The sequence below is a fragment of the Bactrocera dorsalis genome, chromosome 2 (genome assembly GCF_023373825.1).
Source record: "Bactrocera dorsalis isolate Fly_Bdor chromosome 2, ASM2337382v1, whole genome shotgun sequence".
NCBI classification, from domain to species: Eukaryota; Metazoa; Arthropoda; class Insecta; order Diptera; family Tephritidae; genus Bactrocera; species Bactrocera dorsalis.
In genome coordinates this window covers 87,933,870-87,944,142 of record NC_064304.1, presented here as the reverse complement: position 1 = coordinate 87,944,142, position 10,273 = coordinate 87,933,870, and the positions used below count along the sequence as shown (strand labels likewise).

Genomic DNA, 10,273 nt, shown 5'->3' with positions numbered 1-10,273 from the left:
ATCCGATTTCTTCCATTTTTGAACTGTGTATGGAAATGCCTGAAGGAAACGACTCTATAGAGTTTGGTTGACATAGCTATAGTAGTTTCCGAGATATGTACAAAAAACTTAGTAGGGGGCGGGGCCACGCCCACTTTTCCAAAAAAAATACGTCCAAATATGCCCCTCCCTAATGCGATCCTTTGTGCCAAATTTCACTTTAATATCTTTATTTATGGCTTAGTTATGACTCTTTATAGGATTTCGGTTTCCGCCATTTTGTGGGCGTGGCAGTGGGCCGATTTTGCCCATCTTCGAACTTAACCTTCTTATGGAGCCAAGAAATACGTGTACCAAGTTTCATCATGATATCTCAATTTTTACTCAAGTTACAGCTTGCACGGACGGACGGACGGACGGACGGACGGACAGACGGACGGACAGACGGACGGACGGACGGACAGACAGACATCCGGATTTCAACTCTACTCGTCACCCTGATCACTTTGGTATATATAACCCTATATCTGACTCTTTTAGTTTTAGGACTTACAAACAACCGTTATGTGAACAAAACTATAATACTCTCTTTAGCAACTTTGTTGCGAGAGTATAAAAATCAAGCATTGTATATGTATGTATGTATATGCAAATATATCTACCCATTACGGACAGCGAACCTAGCCGAACATCTCCCATAACTGGACAATTTCATGGAGACAAAGTTTTCATTATTCTTTTCACACAAAAGCAATTTCTTTAACTTGAGATGAGAACGTTCAATATTTCGTTAAGATTATCCCTGATAAACGGAAAAGATTTCATAAATTTCTTAAAAAAAAGTCTGTAAAATTTATTTTTCCCGCTTTTTTAAATTCCTACTAATTTTGGGTGTTTCGATGCAGTACGTAAATGGTCACAGCAAACAAATTGTCTTGTGCTGGTGACATATGGTTCACGGTGGCTCTACGGAAACTAATGAGATAATTGGAATACATTCACTCCTGGCTGGCATTCGCCGCGTTTATTAGTTCAATACGACGGTGAGTGTCCGGTTATGAGAAAGCTCACTGTATATAGAGTAATGAAATATTGCTATGCCAAACTCTGGTTTTTATTATTATATTTTTCTGCTTTAAATATGACATATGTATGTGTTTCTTTAGTTTTTTATTTGAGCTTTAATATGTTAATTTGCATTTGTCAACCGCAATGCGCAGCTGCAGCAACAACACGCACTAACACTGACGAGTACAAGTGCCTCAAGCCATAAATGGGTATTGTTCGCAAAAGGATATTGACATCTTGCGTTGTCAATCAGTTGCAGCGAGAAAAAAACTGATTTTTATTAAATGATGAAGACAGCACTGGCACTCGAACTCGTTTTGCCTTTTGCAGTTCCTCACATTTTTCTACATGATTTTTATACATTAAAGCATTGTTCATTGCTAGAGTAGTTTTTTGTTGCTGTTGTGTTGTTTAAACTTAAAATATTTGCTTGGCGCAACCAACAGTGACATGAGCAATTGCACAGATTAGTAATTTATGATGAGAATTTAAAAGTCACGTTTAACGAATACACGCGTACATATGTATCTGCATATAAATATATGTATGTACAGTTAGATGAAAAGATATGCAAAAAAGCTGAATCTATTTGATTTATATCGCCTTATAAATTTATAATAAATTAGTTGCTGCAGCAAGCTTAGTAAACAATTTACTGGAGTTGTTGTCGCACAATGACTTTGAGCAAGCAATGCAAAGTGGTAGTGGCCCGTTGTCGCTGTTGTTGTTGTTGGTATAATTAATGACACCTTTTTGTTCTATTTTAATTATTAACTGACTTGCAATTTGCAATGTTTTTAATGCTAATGTGACGTGCCATTCATTGCTGTCAAGAGTGTGGCTACCGAGTTCAATCTGGAAACGGCTAATTGTTGTCTGCGCTTAATAAAAAGGAAATCAACTCGCTTTACTTCTGTTGTTCCACAGTTCAAGTCAACTAACAGTTCCGGCTTCAAGAAAGGAATACACAATAAACTACAAAAAACAATGCTGTGACAAAATAGAGAAACATAGGGAGATTATGCAAGCCTGTATAGGCAATTTTTTGAAAGCAGGACTCAATGGTATAATACAAGCATGTAACAACATCAACCAAATAGAGAGACATATGAACACCACTTTATAGACTTTAGTGCAAAGAAAGCTTTCAAAGCTGAATGCGATAAAATATTTAAATGTATATTCTACAGAAGTTCCGAGAACAGAGTGGCGTAAAAATTACTTTACAGTTGGAGTGAATCAGTACTCCATTACGAGTTTAATATTTACACAGAGAGCTATTTCTCGTTATAAGCAGATGAAAATGTACAAAGCTCACTGAGAAATACCCACACTTTTGGTTCAATTGAATCAATACTAGAAGCGCTTCTGTTCGTTACAACCAGATATTAAGATAATTGTTTCGGTTTTTCACACATTCGGTCTTCAAAGCTGTAGGAGCCTCTGTTGAAAGCAAGACACGTAAAAAGTGAAATTATCTCTTTTATTTTTCGAATTGTCTGAAACCCAAAATACATAGCAATCTACCTATGCGTCTAATCTGGCTGAGGTGAGAAAAAAGCAGGAATTGAGTGGAAAGCAGACACAAAAAGATCGCGCTACCCGTTGGGTCTGCTGACTCACCGGCAACAAAAGTAAGGATAAGTGTGTGGGGATAAGTGTGAACATAAAATCAAAGCAGCAAATGAGAATGTACATAGGAGCGTGTGTGTGGAAACCCCTATTTCCACCAGGTACAAAGGCTAATTGCGATGGTTACTAAGTGGGGCTGCCAGGATGGCTGTGTTAATTACACTATAATTTTAGTAATTGTATAAAAAGTATTAACTTTGCTTGTATAATAGATTAATTTGTTGGAGGCTCTTGGCGAGATTTCGTTTAGGAGCAATGGAAAACTAACGGAGCACTAACAAATTCCGTATATGCAACAGATTTCTTAATAGTGGGCGAATAAAAATCTGCTGAGTGGAAGACATTTTAATCAACTTGCCAAATATAACTTTGAACACACACACACTTTGTCACATAATGAATAAGTTTGAAGACCTTGCATAAATGGAAAACAAAATCGTCAGTGAAAAAATTTGCCGGCACGTTCGTTAGCATACCGTCCTGTGCCACAGTCTCCTCTAATTGACAAATTTTAATTCAAATGAACTTTTTGTCTTTTGAATTTCTGCATACAAAGCCCTGTCACGCAGTCGCAATGTCGTTGACTTCAAGCAAACCATTGCGCATACGCAAATTTCATTCACCTCGCCTCATTTGTTTGGCGATTGTCGTTGCCTCTTTTTGTGTCATTGATTTATGCGTTTGTCAAACTTTTGCGGCTCATTGGCCTGCCATTGCAATTTTTGGGTAAATTATTCTTAGCATATTTTTTCTTATTATCCGTAAAACATTTACAGTCAATATTGAGAAGACATTTCCTTCCGCATGAATTCTTGGCTAAAATTGAATTTCGCGTGAAAAAAAATCGCAATTGTAGACATTAATACATTTTTCTTCCGACAGTATAAAGACTAATGCCTCTATTAATATGCAAATGTGAAAGGCCAGAAATATACACTTACATTTGTTTGGAAGCCGCCATGCATGTACATATGTCTTGCTACAATATTTTGGCTTCTGCTTTCAGCTGTGCTCGCTCTATAGAAGGTTATTCATTTGTATTATTTATGTGTATCTGTGGTATCGTTGTTTCTATAGTGTATTTCAATCACTCAAGTCATGCCGTTTATGCGCCCATTATCCCTAATTTAGTGCGTAATCGTTGTTAGCCATGTAATTTAGTTTGCCATAACTCGTGGCTGACTGTCACGTAAAGGCAAGTCAGAGCGAACGCAAAGTCAATGAGCCTCACGAAACAAGACCCATTCATACCACAAGCCGTCCGTTGTCCATTATCTCACACCCATTACATTTCATTTTAACTATTTTTTGCTATGCGCCTTTCTTAGTCAGAAACTATTCTTCATTAATATAATAGTCATTCAAAGCGTAGCGGCATTTCTACCTACAACACCGCACCTTCTCCCAGCTCGCCTTACTGCAGAACGCAAGGCGTTGGGCATTGTGTGTTTTGCCAGTACTGGCGTGGCTGTCAATTAGTTTTGTGCCTCCTGCACCCCTTCCCCTTTTTATTGTAATTTTTTCATTCATCGTCTGTCACTTTTGTCTTTTTGATATTGTGAATTATTGCTTTTAAATCGCTTCAAGTTTATTCTTATCTCATTTGTTTTAAATATGTTTATGCCAGTTTTTGTTTTCGAATTTTTAACTTTTAGTTTTAATTTTTTCGTGCCGCCGTAAATTACATTGTAATTATTTACTTATATGTACATTGTTATATTAAGCAAGTCTTTTAAAGTTACATATATTGTGTTTAAAATTAATTTATAACGCCTTTAAATTGCTAACACCCGCATCCAGGAATACTTTGAGTTTTCGAAATAAATTCACATGCTTTTGATCATTAAGCTATAGCAGTGAAGGAACCCTATATAGCTATATAGCTTGAAGGAACCCTATATTTCGTACACAGAAAGAAAGACGGAATCATTGTAATCATAAAATATAAACGAGACTGTCTGAAATGCCTGGCGAAATGCTGCTTTTACTCTTTAGAAGTTTTCAAAAAAGTTTCTTAACATTCAGAAAACGCAGTTATTACGAAATATTCTTATCATTATTATTATAGAACTGGCAGCATATGAAATTTGCAGTTCTTGGCAATAGAAGCCTCGGTGGGAGAAGTTTTATTTGAGAACATCTTTCGAAAATAATTTTAACCTAACCTACATACATATGTGAATTCAATGAACTGCTGTATTTTATATTATTTAATATACTTAATTTTACTGTTTACTCACACATTTTTTTAAAAACTGAGGATCATAATGCGGTTATTCGGATGTACAAACCTGCAATAGAAATTATACATTTATTCAGTTAAAATTTATATAATATTTGGTAAGAATTGATGGTATATTATAATTATTTCGCCATTATTAAAAAAGCAATTTGGGAGAAGCTTGAGACAATAAAAAAATAGCAAAACTGAGTGCAAAATATATTTCTTTTTTTTCAATTTTGTACCGTGTTAATTTGCATAAAAGTAATTTCTACTTTATACCGAGTATACTTTTCCCCCCATCCTTTTGTGACAATTACTTATGAAATATTATTATATGCTTTCGAGCATTCACCGATTGACCCAATTAAAAACCGGTATCTCTATATTTCTTTATGAGGTCCCAATTCACCGATTTATGAGCTGTCATTAAATGCGTTTTAATTAATACCATAAACAACATGATTTAAATCCATTTATGAATTATTACATTTTGCATTGCTTACGCTTATCTGCTTCGACAGATTTATGTCATTAAAATATTTTATTATTGCAAATGCATATTTCGTATTTTTATGCTCCATTCGGCCAAGACCGATTTATTTCGCTTCGACTGCGGTCCTCATCGATTGTTGGAACCGATTTCAGTTGACATTTTTTAGTGTCTTAAATTGCTAATTGCCAGCTTAATCACAGTCACGATTCACTTTACGAGTATAATAAAACTTTCGTAAAACAAAGAAGAGTAGATTTGCTCTTAAGACGCTTTGTCGTTATAAAGCTATATGCATGTGACCCTAAAGTACGAGTAGCATCAGCCAGGAACTAGGTTCTCGGTCGCAAGTAGGCTTGTTAAATTTTCACTCAAGTTAATTTTTTTTCTTTGAAGTATTTTCTTGTAGAGTTCAGGAAATCATGTATCATACCAATTTTTTTCATACCTGAAGAACTGAAAAGATTCACAGCAGCATTTCTCTTAACATTTTAGACACATACACACAAAATTATCATTTAGGAGGTGTTGGATCAGGTGCTTATGCATTGCAGGTGCTTACACGAGTCTTCGCTTTCATTGGTTGACTTTTGCCTTTTGGCAACAAATCACATTCCACCTACAAAATGCGACCAAAGACATTTTTGCTTTGATTTATACCAACGCACACACACACTTACAAGTCGATAAGAATTACACATTCGTTTTTGTATACAGATGTTTGTAAATTAAGAGTAAATGTTGGATAATCGAAATCTGGCAAGGGATCAAACTAAACGACCCTTCTGAACAGACAACTGCTTGTGGCGCTAATTATGCAATTTCAGCATGAAGTTGAGATGATGCAGCGTAAACTTGATGCTTTGTACATAGTCCCGCAATTAAGTCTCGAAATGCAGTAAGAGAAAATGTAATACATATATGTGAGCTGCCACTCCCTAGTACTCACTTATTCCAAGAACCGATTAATTCATAAAATATGCACGATCGAAAAGCCCCTGGCAAAATGTTTTTGTAAAATTAGTTTTTTTATACAACATAGTTCCCTTCAAAGCTGATACACTTATTATAGCGGGGCCCTGCAACTTTTCGATACCATTTTTGTATCGCGAGTTCATCGAGTGCGGATGGCTGTCGAAAAGACTTTGGAGTGGAATGTTGGAGCCATGTTTCATCCATTATCACAAATCAATGCAAAAAGTCGGGTTAACCATATTGCGCTTGAACATCTTCAAACATTGCTCCGAATCATCAACTCGCCGTTGTGTTTGGCCAAAACTGAGCCCGCGCGGCACCCACTTTGCAATGAGCTTTCTCATACCAAACAAGAAAAACGTTAACTTCGGTTACATCGTAGCTAAATACCCTTCACAGGTGCATTTCTGTTAATAACTATGTGTTCAGTTTGGAAGCTGTATGCTATAGTAATCCGTTCTGTACAATTTTTTGAAGATTATATTGTTGGCTTAAGAAATAATCTCTACCAAATGTCGTGAATATATCTTGTCAAATGTGAATGTTTTCCATACAAGCATTTGATTCCGATCGTTCAGTTTGTATGGCAGCTATATGTTATAGTGGTCCGATATCGGCCATTCCGACAAATGAGCAGCTTCTTGAAGAGAAAATGACGTTTGCAAAATTTCAAAACGATATCTTAAAAACTGAGGGACTAGTTCGTATATATACAGACAGACGGACAGACAGACGGACATGGCTAAATCGACTCAGCTCGACATACTGATCATTTATATATATACTTTATAGGGTCTCCGACGCTTCCTTCTGGGTGTTACAAACTTCGTGACAAACTTAATATACCCTGTTCAGGGTATAAATATTCGTATATATATTATAATATACACATTCAGCTGATATCCTTTGAGTCTCTGCTATCTTGAACAACCTCACTTTAGTTCAACCATAATTATTTTGTGGACTTTTTGATGTTTTCGTAGGTAAGAACCTCTTTCGCCTCAACTAAGCTCAATCCTTAATGGTTTATTTTCCTGGGGCAGTGTCCGGAAACTCGTCATCAAGCCAAGTTTTTGCTTCAACTGTATAAAAGTGTTTGAACCTCATATTTTTCCCGGATAATTCGTACTAGGGAATCTCACTTACCAAAAAAAAAACACATAAAAAAAATATTAACTTCTTAATGTCGTGTTCAACAGTGCGTGTTAAAAGCAAACTTATTTGGGCACACAAGCGCATCGGCTTCAAAAAAATTTATTGCCACCAAATGTTGCACAATAATAAGAAAGCGTGCGTAAAACGAGTTTTGGCGTTCAATTAGCAACGCTTTGGAAAAATTTCCATACTATCAAATTATAGAAGTTGTTATTGTATTAGGAACAAAAAATGAACTCAAATGTGACGAAATGATTCGAAACTAAATAGGGTGGGTGTGGCGGCTCTTGGTGAGCGTCGATTAAACCGACTACTGGGTGGGAGTGTCAGCTGTAGGTCTCAACTACCAACAACCAAACCATGTTACACGCCTGTGTATATACATACATACACATATATGACATGTGATACTGCCAAAAATGTATGCGATGCGCCAACAGCGGCGCGCGGCGCGTGCGCAACGGTCAATGCACCCAACCGACGAAGCATTAAAGGCAAAGAAATTCAAATAGCAATGAATAAAAACGTAAAAGAAACACAAATTCGTACACATAAAAATGTAGTGGCAACATTTGTGAATTTTTATAAGCTTTCCAGCGTTGTTGTCGTTGTAGTCATCCACGCCCGCCGCCAGCGCCGCAATTGGTTTTTGCGTCAGCGGCAATTTCGGCGGAAACTGAAAGTAATCGAGAGAGATTAGCCAGTTGTGACTGTCATTTTTAATTGGACTTGGTGATAGTGGAAATTAAAAACCCAAAAGTGACCAACAACAATTTATATGAGCTTAGCACTGTTAATTTATGTGGCAGTTAAAATCGTTTATAGGCCGCCTCGGGTGGTGCAAGCTCCAAACTATGCTCACATACATGCATGCATGCGAACATGTGCCCGGTTGTGTGGCAGCTCGAATTACACATAAAGCAGGTCATAAATTTTCGAATTAAAGGAATTTAAATTTAATTTTCACAGTCGTTACATGTGCGGCAAGATATTCAGAAATATGCAGCCATTTTTATACTCGTATATTTGCAGTTATAAATAACTAGCTTATTAAATAGCTTCACGCACGACTTAAAATACTCGTATGGAATTGGTTGGCTGCTGACGGTGTAGAAAAATTTAGTATGTGTGTCTTTTTTTGGTATATCGCATAGAGCTAAAATTGTGTAATGGGGTAAGGAAATTATTTTTTTTTGTTTTGTGCAACATTTTATATCATTTTCTCAACGATAGAACCCGTTCCAAACATATTTCTGAGGAAACGCGCTTTAGTCGAAAAAGGCTTTTCGTATTTTGTCAGTAGATGTCATTGCAATCGTATATCTCTAGTGCTACCAATCACATAGTATCATAAGTACTATAGAGTGTTGGAAAGGTGAGATTTTAAGGTTCATTTAACCAAAAAAATTAATTTATAAGTATAAATATTAAAAAAAAAAATAAGTTGAAATTCGATTAGAAATACGAAAAGTCTTTTTCGACTACTCAGTACGATCTCACGCAGCTGTCCGTTTTAATAAGTGACATTGAAATATTTTATTAAAACATTTACAAATTCAAATTTTATTGGCAACGCGTTGTCATTGCTTCTTACTAATAAATCCATAATTTTATATAAAATATTTTATAATTCACACAACTGCAATAGCGTAATTCAAATGACCTTTGCGTAAAATTAATTGCGATTGAGTAAAAGAATTAAACAAATTTGAAAAATGCATTTGCCAAGCGCTCACAAGCCGGAGTATTTTAAGAGCTTCTACAACCACATACTCACAATCACTCATACTTGAACACTCTCCTATAAAATTTAGCGCGAACATAACTTTTTCCCACATTTAATACATTTGTGTGCATATATTTAATTATCTTGTTGATTGATGTGGCGCCGCATCGCAATGGCCCCCGCGTCTTGTCACAAGCACGCCTCTCCCCTGCCACTGTCTTTATCGCCACAATTTGGCTTGCAACAGACGGCATTCGTATATGGAATTGGCGCCGAGGTCTCGCCTTATGACAAACGACAGTGCGCTCGTAATACTGGCAGGCATGAGTAGCCGAACACAACAATTAATAAATTTAAAGTATGATCAACGCTGAAAACAAGGAAAGGCAGAATGAGCGCTGGCGCGTTGATGCTGTGGCAATTATCAAAAATTCTTAAAACCATCTCTTCCGTTGTCTTTCTTTGTTCACCTTTCCCGCCTTTCTCCGCTGAGGCGCACAGCTTGCGATTAACCATTTTAAATACCATCCATCAACGTGTTTAAATGAGCATTTCGTAATCGCTGGCGGTGTGGCAGCTTTGACGGAAGGCCGCTTATGGCGTTGCCATGCTGTTTGAAGTTGGCGCCGTTGCGGCTGAGTGAATTCGTGGTATGTGAAATGCGATATGCACACTGCAGAGGTTGTTTTTGGATGATATGTTAAAACGTTTATTTTTTGGCGAAAAGTAAAAAAAAAATATTTAAATGATATTCAAAAAAATTTAATGAACTTTGTAAATGAATACATTTGTCATGATTGATTAGCGGTTATGATTTTGACTAATAAGCAATTCATATGAGAAAGATATCCACAAAAGAGCTTATCTGCTTCACTCTAATCACAAAGTCGTAACTTCGAATGTAGTGCAGATCAGTTGGATTCAATGAAACGACTTCTAAGGAAATCTAGAGAAATATTCTGAAATAATTTATTCAATCGTGGACCGTGAGTCTTAACAGAACTTAAGCGTTTAGTTTCGATTT

General features: G+C 36.3%; 1 protein-coding gene across 4 annotated transcripts in view; it reads right to left on the bottom strand.

Annotated features, from left to right (window-relative positions):
* Positions 1–10,273, bottom strand: part of LOC105229576 (A disintegrin and metalloproteinase with thrombospondin motifs 9) — an 81,977-nt gene that overhangs the window by 31,604 nt on the left and 40,100 nt on the right. The window lies entirely within an intron of this gene.